The sequence below is a fragment of the Ursus americanus genome, chromosome 5 (genome assembly GCF_024610735.1).
Source record: "Ursus americanus isolate L20-20 chromosome 5, mUrsAme1.1.p, whole genome shotgun sequence".
Classification (NCBI taxonomy): domain Eukaryota; kingdom Metazoa; phylum Chordata; class Mammalia; order Carnivora; family Ursidae; genus Ursus; species Ursus americanus.
In genome coordinates this window covers 16,134,155-16,147,539 of record NC_142131.1, presented here as the reverse complement: position 1 = coordinate 16,147,539, position 13,385 = coordinate 16,134,155, and the positions used below count along the sequence as shown (strand labels likewise).

The 13,385-nt window shown below is 38.7% G+C and overlaps 1 protein-coding gene across 7 annotated transcripts in view; it reads right to left on the bottom strand.

The window, feature by feature from the left end:
* Window positions 1–13,385, bottom strand: part of ARB2A (ARB2 cotranscriptional regulator A) — a 422,367-nt gene that overhangs the window by 65,778 nt on the left and 343,204 nt on the right. The window lies entirely within an intron of this gene.

Here is a 13,385-nt window from a genome sequence, read left to right as displayed (position 1 = left end):
AAAGCAATGAATGTGGGGTTGATCGGTGCCGTTTCTGGCCAGTTCCTTAAGGAAGTGGGTACATTCTGACAGCCCTCTTCCTGTGATCCAGAATAGTGATGAACCTGCAGCCAAGCTGTGACCATGCAGGCAACATTACCTACGTGATGGCAGAGAAACAGAATGGAAGGGGCCTGGTCTGTGAACATAGCTGTGTGGGGCAGAGCCATGTGCCCATCTGGAAGGCCCACCTTGGAGTGCTATGTGTCAGAGAAATAAACTTCTATGTCCCTTATATACCTATGGTCCTTTTGTTAGAGAAGCTTACCTTTACCTTAGCCAATACAGGCCTTTTTCTCCTTCTGGTTTGTTTGTACCTTAAGAGGAGAAGGTGGCATATGCTTCTTTGTGGTGCCTGTGACAAGCATACAGTACTTAAATTAATACTAGCTGGATAAACCTTGAAGATAAAATGGGCCCTTGCCTATGTCTCGTGGAAGGACCAGAGACAAAGGGGTAAGGAGAACAGTATAATATGAGAAGTGTTTCATATATTAATTTTCATGTCTGGCTACCTTGGAGACATTTAAGTCTACTGATAAAGGATCTGAGGATCTTTAAAACAATGAAACCAGGAAAAGCAATCTAGAATCTGAAATTAGAATTGAATGAAACATTGGTAACTAAAAGAAAGGGAGTTAATGGGTATCATTAACTTCACCAGAAACATCATTTAGTAATACCCATACCTACTGGATACTGGTCTATTTCCCCCCTGATAATCCTGCTTTATTGTTTTACTGTGTGTGGTAGCTAGTTCCCAAAGACAGAGACCTTCTCTCCCGAACCCCTATCCATCCTCATTATAAACCATGCTTCATGATATTTATGTCCTTGAATAGCCTCCTCTACCTGAATGTGGGTTGACCTCATGACTTTCTTTTTGAACAGAGAGTATGGTGGAATTGATGCTGCCTGACTTTTGAGGCTAAGTCATATGTTTTGCAGTTACTCTCTGGGATTCTTGAAGTACTCATGTGTTCTTTGGATGCTCCCTTTTAGAACCCAGCACATGCTGGTTTAAGCCCACTATATGGACAGGTCATGTGTAGTGCTCAGTCCGAGCTGAATTTCCAGCCAATAGTTAGCATCGACTGCCAGCCATGTGAATGAGTCACTTGAGGTGTCCAGCTTACCAACCTTTCCAGTGAGTCCCGCCCCACCTGGAAGCTGATATGAGAGATCCTAGGCAAGAACCTCCCAGCTAAGCTCAGTTAACCTATGGAACCATGAAAGATAATAAATCATTGTTTTAGGCCACTAAGTTTTGGGCTGGTTTGTTATGCAGAGAGAGATCACTAGAACACTAAAACTGACAGAAATCTGAGCCTGTGCATAATGTCGTGAAGACTTTCTGAGCATTATTTGGAAGCCGTATAGGCGACTAAAGAACAATGACCCTCACAGGCTGATGTAACAGCCTTTTTTCTTGACTTAATGTTTTCTTTTTTTCTCTTAAGTTTCAAAATCATCATAAAAAAAACCAAATGCTTGAGGGGGTTTTCAAAAGCATACTCTTCCTTCAAATGCACTTATTTCCTCGGTGGAAGAAGACACAAAACTGTGTAAACAACAAATAGACTAAGTTATGTTTAACCTCCTAAGAAAGGATATGTTGCAAGGGAACGTGAAGTCAAAAAGTAAGCACAAACATATCCGACTGATTATTGTGTAGTAATACATAGATTGCCACTGGCGGCACTTATTACTAGATGGATACAATTGGAATGTTGTCACTGTGGTATTCAATCAGAAGAAATTGTCAAGACCTAGACTTACATCTACTCTGCGTATTCCCCATCAAAATTAGATTATGTCCATATTAACTATCTCTCAATCTATGTCACCTCCTTTGACTTGCAAAACTAATCATTTGCTTCCAGAGGAAAGTTTCCTGAAGGTTTAGTAATCTTAGAAGTGGGCAAGATCATCTGAATCCTGAAATAACCTAAAAATATATAAAGTTTGAATTCAAGTAGTTTAATTTCAAGTCTCAATTTCCATTCATTCTTTACAATGTCCAGTGTCTTAAAGCGGCTCTTGGTTTACCACTGCAGGATCCTGACACTCCGATACATGTATCTCCCATACATGAAGTCTTTCCCGAACCTCCACGAAAACCTCCCTGTCCTGAGTCCCATTCTTTCCACGATTTCACTATATAACTAATTGACCTATTTGAAGAAAAAACTGAAGATGACTCTTGTGGCCAAGTCCCATGGATTCTATGTCTGTTAAGTCACTGGGTTCTATCCTCTCTTGCCTTTCACTCTCTTCACCAGCAGTTAGGCCTAATTACCTTTTGTAGGGTCTATAATGACCCTTGAATTGCACATTCTCTACCTTCGTTCTTTCCTTAATATGTTTCACTCATAGCTGCTGGATCAATCCTTCTGAAGTATAGTGCTGATAGTTTATTTCCTCCCTCACAAACCTCCAATCCCCAATGCTTAAAGGAACACACACACACACACACACACACACACACACACTCACAAAACCCCTCCTTCGCCTATCATTTAATGTTCTCTGTCACCGCACTACTACCTATAACTTTTTTTCTTATTCTTCATTCACACCTATCATGTGCCTACGAAACTCCCTTCTTGCTGTCAATGCTTATGTAACATATTCTGTACTTCTACTCCTTGCTCATACTGACAATCCTAGTTGAAATATCCTTCTTCCTTCTAGAACTCTTTATATCCTACCCATCTCTCAAGGTTCGACTCAATGGATTTCCTGTCCTCAATCCCTGAATGTCCTGTTGGACCTTGTAATTAGATAGAATCACACCCTCTTCCAAATTTCTCTATTACTTTTTACCAATATTTCCTTGTGATCCTTATTCCTTTCTCCTTGAATTACCAAATTTATGAATTTTTATCTCCTTCCTACTGCCCTTTACTCTACTAACAGCAGAATAAGTTGCATATGCAGTAAATGATCAGTAAATATTGTTGCATGGATGGGGATGTCATTATTTCAATATGTTACTCGTTCTAGGTAATTTTTATATCTTACCGCTGGCATAGAGAGACTAATACGAGGAATGCAGTGGTGAGAGAAGGGAGAGGTGGTTTTTTTTTGGTGGGGAAAATCTGAATAAAAATACTATAATGCCTGCCAGGCCCACGGCTCTCCTCTCCTCATGTTACTCTCATTTGAAGACAAGTTTGGGAGATGTCTGGGTGGCTCAGTCAGTTAAGTGTCTGCCTTCAGCTCAGGTCATGATCCCAGAGTCCTGGGATCAAGTCCCACATCGCGCTCCTTGCTCAGCCGGGAACCTGCTTTTCCCTCTGCCTGCCACTCTCCCTCTGCTTGTACTCTTTCTCTCTGACAAATAAATATACAAAACCTCAAAAAAAAAAAGACAGGTTTGGGGCACCTGAGTGGCTCAGTCGGTTAAGCATCTGACTCTTAATCTCAGCTCAGGTCTTGATCTCAGGGTTGTGAGTTCAAGCTCCATGTTGGGCTCCACACTGGGTGTGGGGCCTACTTAAAAAAAAAAAAAAAGGTAAGTTTGGTTAGATGTTCCTGTCATGTTGAGAAAAAGGATCATTCATCTCTTTCTTCGTATTTATTTAGTTACTACTCATTTGCATGCATTTTCTTTTCAAATCTTATTCTATGAGAAAGCTTCATCTTATCTATCCTAATAACTACTGGTTCTCTCATTTGTTTGCTCTTTCTTTGGGTTTTAATATTTTCTGTATATCTCTCCCCTTTACAAACACTTGGGAATTACCTTGTTTTGGTACACAGTATCTGGCTTTCTTGCCCATCCAAGTAACCAATTACTTGCCTTCTTAAATTTTTTTAAAACTTTACTTTTTTTTTTAAAATTAATTTATTTATTTTAGACAGAGAGAGCATGAGCAGGAGGGGCAGAGGGAAAGGGAAAGACAATATCAAGCAGACTTTGCACTGAGTGCAGAGCCCGATGTGAGGCTCAATCCCATGACCCTGAGATCACGATCTGAACCCAAACCAAGACTTGGTTGCGCAACCAACTGGGCCACCCAGGTGCCCCAAAACTTTCCTTCTTATTATATAAGAAGATATATAACATCATCATTTAAGTAGGTAAATAATCCTATAAACAGCAAGCTGAATGATATTCTCACCTCGTGCATGTCACAGAGTCTGTAGTCTCACCTCATGCATGTCACAGAGTCTGTATTTTTTAATATGTGCCTTACATATAACTCCTTTCTACTTTCTATATAATTTTCTTGTTCAATTTTTTTGCTTTTGTGATGCCTTCATAATGAATTCAATTAAACAACCAGATGAAAATTTAATCTTAATAAAAAATGTATAACAAAAATAATGCAGGGAATTACTTTATAAATCACATTGCTTTGTATTACTTCAGCATGCCACATTTTCCCTGCTGATGCTGGTGCGGTATAGCATTTTATGCTGCAACATGTAAAAAATAAACGTTTTTATTAAAATAAAACCCCTACTAAGCTGGTAGAATGAAACACATTTTAATATTGATATTTTAATTACTCTTAATTAAAACCTTGCAGAGATTCTCATTCATGTTCTATGGAAAGTTCATATTCACATAGTTAAAGAAGCAGTTTGCTTTAGGGCTTAATCATTTAAAACAATGCCTCCAACACAGAATCCCCTATTACTTTAAAGACATAACCTCAGATGTATATTATTTTATGAAATAATTTGCAATACATTCCTAAGGGTGGCTCTTGGGAGAATATTTTGGTGAGGATGATTTTTAGAATTTGGAGTATGGGTTAAAGGGCTCAGGCAGGTGAAGTATGTATATTTAGCACAGTCAAAAGCACATATGAGTGAGCTCAAGATGGAATTCAAGGTTTCTTCTTTCTAATCCTTTGCTGATTATCCTTGAACAGTAACCTGCTTTCGCTTATTTCTAAATTGGTAGCACCAATGCACTGAAGTTATTAATTAATTAAACAGGTATTTGAAAAATGCCTGCCTACTTTGTGCCAGGCACCATTCCAGATGCTTGGGGATTTATCTGAACAAAACCAACAAAGCTTACATTCCAGTGGGTGGCAGGGGAGACCAATAACAAATCATAAACGTTAACAAATCACTCAATCCATACAGGGCTGGACTATCAAAAATGCTACTGAAAAAAACAAAACAGAACAGAGAAGGGAAAGATATGCAATTTTTAGATGACGTAGTCAGGACAGGAATTGAAGTGATGTCTAAATAAAGACCTAAAGGAGGTGATGGGGTGAGATCTGTGCATATCTAAGTGTAGAACATTCTAGGCAGAGGCCAGTGCAAAGAAGTTGAAATCAATCACTCATTGCATGTCAGTCTCTGCTGAAACCAGGATGGTAGCATAATCAAAGAAAAACTCTATGGTCAAATACTCTAACATTTGTGATACTTATTGCATTACAGTCCATTTAAAAGTGATCTAATAATTATTTATAGAGTACAAACTATATGCTAGGCATTGAAGCAATAGTGATGAAAAGCCACACATGAAGCTTTTGTCCTCCTGAAGCTTACACTTTAATGAAGGTGGGAGGGACGAGTAAATAGATACACGCTATGCTAGGGGTGGTACAGGGAGCCATGGGGGCAGAGGATAGAAGCCCCTCTCCCAGACTACAGGAATGGGATTTTAGAGAGAAAGCTACTGGAGATTGAAAGTCTTTCATTTCTGCTCCCAAGAGCACAGACATAAGAACAGTTTTCATACAGAGTCAAGTAATAAATGCTTCACATGTATTTAATCCTCACAGCACCCTATGCCCTCACAGCATCCTCGCCCTATTATTATTGTCATTTTATAAGCAAAGGAATGAAAATCCAGAGAAGCTAGTCAACTTGTCCAAGGTCACAAAGACAGAAAGTGGCAGAGAAAGGACATGAACTCAGGCAGTGTGGCTCCAGAGTCTGTGCTCTTAACCACTATCTTGCGCGCTCTCTGAGAAGCATGCCTGTAAAACAATTTATTAATGAATTAAGACCTCTGGGTATTTTCCAGCTGCTTATAAGTAATGCTTGGTATGGACTGTCTAAATAGTTTGATTGTAGAATGAGTTTTTATCAGCATGATCTAGAATTAAGAAAGTCTGTTTTATCTACAAATTAAAATCAAATCATCTTGTTCGTACTGTGGTATGAACTTCTGACATTGGGATTCACTAGCCCATTCATATAAAAAGTCTGCACTAGGAGCAGCTCTTTGGAATCCTTTCTTCCTTTGGGCTTCTGACATTCTCAATAAGTGGAGAATAACCTCTTTTAATTTGAGTGCTATCTATTAGATGCAATGGATTTTGTTAAATGACGAGGGTCCATGAATAAATTTTAAAATATCTGTCCTCTACACAGCCTCAGCCCTGCTCTCAGACACTACCTTCACAGTGAGGAGTCAGATGTTCTGGACCAAATCACAAATTACGTGACTTTCCAGATTGTCAGATGGTACCCATTCTGAGTAGAAGTTGCACTAGTGACCTCGAAGAAAAATCTAGAAGGGCTCTGAGCAGATGTACATGTGGGTGTGAGAGTGGGCTGTGGAACCTTGCAGAACTACGTATTTGCTCTGCTTGATTTCTAAAAGCTGATGATTTCCCATTTTCATCATGCCTAGCTCCCTGACTAGTTAGACAACTGGAAAGTCTAACTGGGGACTGCACAAATTCTATCTGTTGAAGAAATAACATTTTGTGACAATGATAAGTGATACAAATTCCGACTGGAATTCTTAGAAAGGCCTAAACAATAGGAAGAGCAATTGTATATGAAAATGTGGAAATGGCAGTCTAGGGAATTAGAATTCTATCATTTTAAAGATCATGGAAAGGATGATTTTCTAATAATATTCATGGCAGAAAGCCATCCAATGATTAAGTGAAAACTGTATGAATATTTTTACAGCTACATGTAAATACCTTTACTGTATAACCTGATTATTTTCAGGTATGATGTACATAACGTTAGAAAACAGTGAAACTTCAAGTCTCATAAATCATTCTGAAGCCTGGATCCATCAAAACACAGTGTCCTAATAGTTAACTGATGGGGGAGACACAGAATGTTTGAGAAAAGTCACACTTGGGTATAAATTTTAAACTGAATAGGAAGGGAAAAAAGATTTTATCAACGGAATTTGGGGTAATGCTAGTTACAATGATAAAAGATAAAGAGAAGTCAGAATAGGATGAAAGAAATTGGGCAAAAATAGTGAGCAAAGATTTTAACACCAAAGTGAAGAGGACTGACCATGGTATTATATGATTTTAGCATCTCATGCAGTGAAAGGAATCATGATTAATCTTCTATTTATAAAGAGAGCTAACTTACTATCAAGGAAAAATACAGACGAGGCGCACAGAGATGGCAACAAAAATTAACAGTGGTGATAGCTAATTTTCAGTTTTAGCTTTTAATCCTGTATTCCTCTCAAAGCACATAAATGTTTCCATAATATAGAAATAACACAATTTTAAAAATTAAGTAAATGAAATGAGGCAACAAACTATGCAAATGCTACTTCTAAGTACTATTATAATGGTCTGAACCTATATTGAAACATTAAAAAATGTTCTCTTTAAAACAGAGGTTGCCTCTGAGAGACAAAGAATTCATAAATTTATAATGATAACCAAATGAAAACACAGAGTAAACTTTCTAAGTGAAAATATGACTTTTCCTAACTAAAGGCTAAAAAACAAGAGAAATGTAATGTGCATTAGATTCATATTGTGGGGAATGAGCTTGTATCTAATCTAATGCTTGCATACATTATTCCAGTGCTTTGAGAACAGAGTAACAATTGTAATTTTGCTCTGAATCAAAATAACAGAATCTGTCAGTTGACATGTTGTAGTGTTTGCACTTTCATTATTGTTCATAGAATAATTGTATGCTTCTTTTTACTGTTATTTTGTAGCAGTTTATCTCTTTAAAAATGCTACTCAAACTATCTTCAGCAGAAATCTCAGTTATAATCAGTCACTAAGTTTCAGTAGATGTTTTCAATACGCTATACATATGCTTATGCATATCTGTTTTGATAAAATGTGATTCTTACATGCCTACCTAGTCTGTTATTTCACCACAATTTGCATTGTTATAATAAGTTATTGATTGATTTTCAGTTTAAGGGACTAAGGTAGTATTCAGTAATGACTGAGTCCTACAAGTTTATTGCAAGTGCCCAAGGTTCACTCACCCCAAGCAATTTAGTCAATAACCAATTTTTATACTTCTATCTCCTTCAAAATTCCAAACCAATAATCCCTGTGTGTGTGTTTTTTTAATTATTTCAGTATCAGACTAACATTTCCCATGGAAATCAATATGGGTGCGATCCATTAGCCAAAAATCTGCAGTACTGCAATGCAAACATATTAAAAATATTGATCTTGCAAAGCTACTGATGTTTTGATTGACTTTAATGTTTGTAAGCAGCAATAACAGAATTTCAATGACTGAAACAAACTTTTGATTAAAATTATAGATTTTCTTGGGGGGGATTTGCTATTTTACTGGTTCAAAGCATATCACATGGCTTACTTGCCTGCCATAAATGAGTGCAGTGGGATATACTTATCCAATTCCTTATTTGTAAATATTTTAGTCCATCATAGCTTACACATCTTTAATGTTCTTTGAACTGTTCTGACATTTCAATTCCACTTCTTATTCTATCATAGAGTGGTGGAATTTTCAGCCTGAGAATGGCAGGAATTGAGAGCTCTAATCCTTCTTTCACTATTACGCAACCTTTGGGAAGGCATTTAAATCGCAGTTTAAATTCCCCAAATGTAACATGGAATTAACCTGGGGAATCAATGAACATTCTTATTATATTTTGAGATCAATGCACAACAAAGACCATAATTTATACATACAAAAGATTACTTGACCCAAAGATGCGTCCCTTACAGAAAGCACAGAATTTTGCAGCCATTTAGTGATAACCTAGCAATGCTCTTATATTAGGTATAAAGAGACTGAGTCCCCAAAAGGTTCAGTGACAAAGGTTCAGAGGTCCTTCCTGACCACCCCATCTAAAGTACACCTGGGGTGTACTGGGTGGCACAGTTGGCTAAGTGACCAAATCTTGGTTTTGGCTCAGGTCAGGATCTGAGGGTGGTGAGACCGAGCCCCATGTCAAGCCCCGTGTGGAGCCCCCAGGGGTCTGCACTCAGTGCATAGTCTGCTTGTCCCTCCTTCTCTCCTTACTCGCCCCCCCCCGCATGCACGTGCTTGCTTTCTTTAATAAATAAGTAAATAAATAAAATCTTTTAAAAAAAGTGCTCTGTACCTCCACCTGCACTATCTCACCCTTTAACCTACTTAATTTTTATCTTAACACCACTATCTAAAACATTTTATATGTATTGTAACACTTTTTTGAGAAGATTTATTTATTTATTTGAGAGAGTGAGCAAGCAAGAGTGTGCACATGCATGGGGGGGGCGGCGGTAAGGGCAGAAGGAGAGGGAGAGAAAGTCTCAAGGAGACTCTCCACTAAGTGGAGAGGCCCAGGCAGACTCAATGTCATGACCCTGAGATCACAACCTGAGCCGAAACCAAGAATCCAAAGCTTACCCAACTGTACCACCCAGGCACCCCTGTATTATAACACTTTTATATCAATATAAACATTATGTATGTATAACATTCTATAGACTATAACAGGATATATGTGTGTGTGTGTATGTGTGTGTGTGTGTGTATAAAATTTGCCTACCTCTCATCTATTTTCTCTTCTAAAATTTAAGCTTGATGCAACAGGAATATTGTTTATCCTTATCACTGCCAAATCTCTAGCATCTAGAATAGTATTTGACATACAGGACTCAGTAGATATATATTTTTTTTAAGATTTTATTTTTATTTATTTGACAGAGAGAGAGAGAGAGCCAGCAAGAGAGGGAACACAAGCATGGGGAGCAGGAGAGGAAGAAGCCCAGGTTCCCAGCAGAGAAGCCTGATGCGGGGCTTGATCCCAGAACGCTGGGATCACGCCCTGAGCTGAAGGCAGATGCTTAACGACTGAGCCACCCAGGTGCCCGTCAGTTATTATTTTTTGAATGAGAGAAGGAACGAGCCAGAACTGCTAGTGGAATGGGGTTGGTTTGGGTAGGGGTAGGATGGGGTTAAGACTTAGATTCTATTAACTTCCAATCCAGTGCTGCTCTAAGGTTTCCTTCTTAATATGCTCCTTTTACTTCTTGGGATTCCCAGATGTATCAAAGGGGATCTGGACCCATATCTGTAGTATATGTTTTTGTCTACAAGGACATTTTTATTTTAAACTTTTCATTATTTAATTATTAATCCTTCTCTTGGATTTTTTCACCGTTTGTTTGCTCTACCTTCTACCATGTTAGAACTGTAATAAATGCTTTGCATTTTTATTTGTGACATTTCACTGCAATAAAGAAAAACATCAATAATTAAAGCAAAAACTGGAAATTAAAAATGACCCATTTATTAGCTGCTTATTTCACTTCCATCCTAAACAGTCTCATATAATCCTTTGTGGGAGGTATCAAGGACAAGGTTGCAAATGTGCAGGGACTTTAGGGTCCTTATAAATTAGACTAGTTTTTCCCCCAAAGTACCCTACATGCCTACACTATATATATATGTGTGTGTGTGTATACATATATATATATGTATATATATATATATATATATATATATGTATATATATATGTGTATATATATATATGATTTATTTATTTGAGAGAGAGTGAGAACTTGAGCACACGCAAAAGCAGGGGGAGGGGCAGTGGGAGAGGGAGAAGCCGACTCCCCGGTGAGCAGGGAGCCCAACACGGAGCTCGATCCCAAGACCCTGAGATCATGACCTGAGCCGAAGTCAGATGCTTGGCCAACTGAGCCACCCAGGTGTCCCTAGAATATATTTGTAAATATACAATGCAGCTTGAGAACAAATCCCCTGGCCCTCTTCCATGAAGCTACTGCCACCACAAACCTTCAGGAAACGCCTCAACTGCTGCTGATCCCTGGTGGGTGTTGGGGAAGCAGTGCAGTGCAGAACTGCCAGATCTGGGTTTGAATTCCAACTTTGTCACTTACAAACTATGCGAACTTTGGTTTCTTCATCTGTAAAAAAATATCTAACACTCACCACAAAGAAGTACCATGAGGGGTAGATGAGACCATACAGATAAAGTGAATGGCACACAACAGGTGTGCAAACAAGGTTAGTTTTCCTCTCTTCACACATCAGTTAAAAAAATAGCTAATGATCCTTCCTGCTTCTTGCTATTTTTTTTTTTTTCACCTTAAGACTCTCACTTTTGTAACCTGGCTTATAGAATTGGAATCTGTTTGTAAGGACCACAGTGCAGAAACTAAAACTGAAAAAAGGTGTTTCGATATTTATGTGGAACCTCAAGTGGTTTTTGGAAATCAGTAAGGGGCAGATGTAAGGTAAAACTATTTCAGAGAACTGAACAATATGATCAAATAGTCAAAAGAAATACTTTGGCGGCTGGAGAAGATACTCTACACACGTACTAGAGGCCTCAGGGTAGAAGGTGCCATCACAGTGTGAGCAGGGGTAATACATTACACTCCTCCATCTGCCCTTACCTCTGGCTCTTCCATCTCTGCAGGTAGTCTGGTGCCCTCAGTGCCCTAACAGTCCCACCCACCTTGATCCATTCCTAGAAAACACCTTCAGCATCACAAGCATCTACCCTTGGTACACCCTTGAAAACTGCTCCCCGTCAGCAGCTCCACTGGATCATCCACTGAAGCCCCCGAGGTCTATCAGTATAGCTCCAAGGTTATAAAGCTGGCGGGCTTTGGATGAGATCTACTAGGACTATCCAAGGCCCAGAAGCAATAACCTAAGCTATTGCTTCACTTTCAGTAGCATCTGATGGTAGTCAAGTGCACAAAATAGCTTTAAGGAAGGTGCAGGGCACCTGCTAAGGGATGTGCATATTGTTGAAGATTAGCAAAATATTAAAGAGAAGGGTGAGTTTTCTTAAATGACTGTTTTTATTTCTAAAAATGACAAGTTCTGTAAGTCCGAGATGATGGGAAAACCCAGTATGCAAAAGGGATTATTTCTGCCCAAGTAAGCAGTGTGATTTGCAGCGTGACTACAAACCCAGGACCACTGATTCTTGGCCAGTTCACACTGCTATTACTTTGACTTTGCAGTTGAAAGTCTGACTGAAAAATACTCATGGCTTGACCACACACCGTTACGGTGCCACAGGAAGTGTGTCCCTTTTGTTTCCAGGCATTGTTAGAACTACCGGATATCCACTTTTTGGGGATCATATACCAGTTTGAGATTATGATAAAAGCTATGATTCCCCTCTCCAGAACTCCTATTCAGCATAGAATTTCAAAACGTTTACGGAATTCCTTGCAGCTCTTCTGGGGATCTCCAGGCTAGAGGGTATTTAAGGGTAATCCTCCTGAGTTGGAAGATACCAAGATACTGTCTCTCCTCATAGCATTGCAGGTACGTATAGTATGAAGACATCTGCTTAGGGGTGAAGAGGGGAAGGAGAGGAGAGAGAGTCAAGTCCTAAATCGAAAAGTGTTATTTTTCTTCAAGTTAGAAAATATTCAGATGAAGGAAAAAGACCATTCAAATGCCAGGACTTGGATGCATGAACATAAGTTGAATGCATGCAAGTCAGGGATTTGGCTTAATTCCAAGTATAAAATATTTCATCTCCAAGGGGGAAGCTAACCATAGGCCAGAACCTCAAAGTATATATGTAAACCGTTTAGTTTTTAAAAAGGTCCAATATTGTAGGTTCTCAAGAAATTCTTAAGCTTCTCAGAAATTTTAGTAATGCAAACATTTTAAATACAGAGGGCTAGCAGTTGTTGAGAAATATTCTGGCATGGATTCTAATGGAGATTTGTTGTTGTTGTTGTTGTTGTTGTTGTTTTTTTTTTCAGGGACACTCTAGGAAATTTAAAACAGTTATTGAGTGCTAAGAAGACCACCCTAATTTAAAACTATTTTAAAGCATATCAGATGAAGGTCTGAAACTTCCAGATTATTATGCTTCTATAAACTGAAAGGTAAAGCATTCGTCCTCTTTAACTGGAGACAAAAATTAGGGGGAAAATACTGCAAAAGCTCCAAGTCTAGTTACACCCCTCCAACCACCTAATCTTCAATTATGCAACTAGCAGTCCGAGAGCATAGAATAAAAGCCCTCCAGTGAAGACTCAATTCGTCTGGCAGAGGAATGCTTACTAATGTCAAAAGAGAGACCTCAACTCAGATTACACCTAAATTTTGGGGGGGGGAGGTAGTTTGGAAGTTCTCACTTTTATGATTCTCTTCCCCATAAACC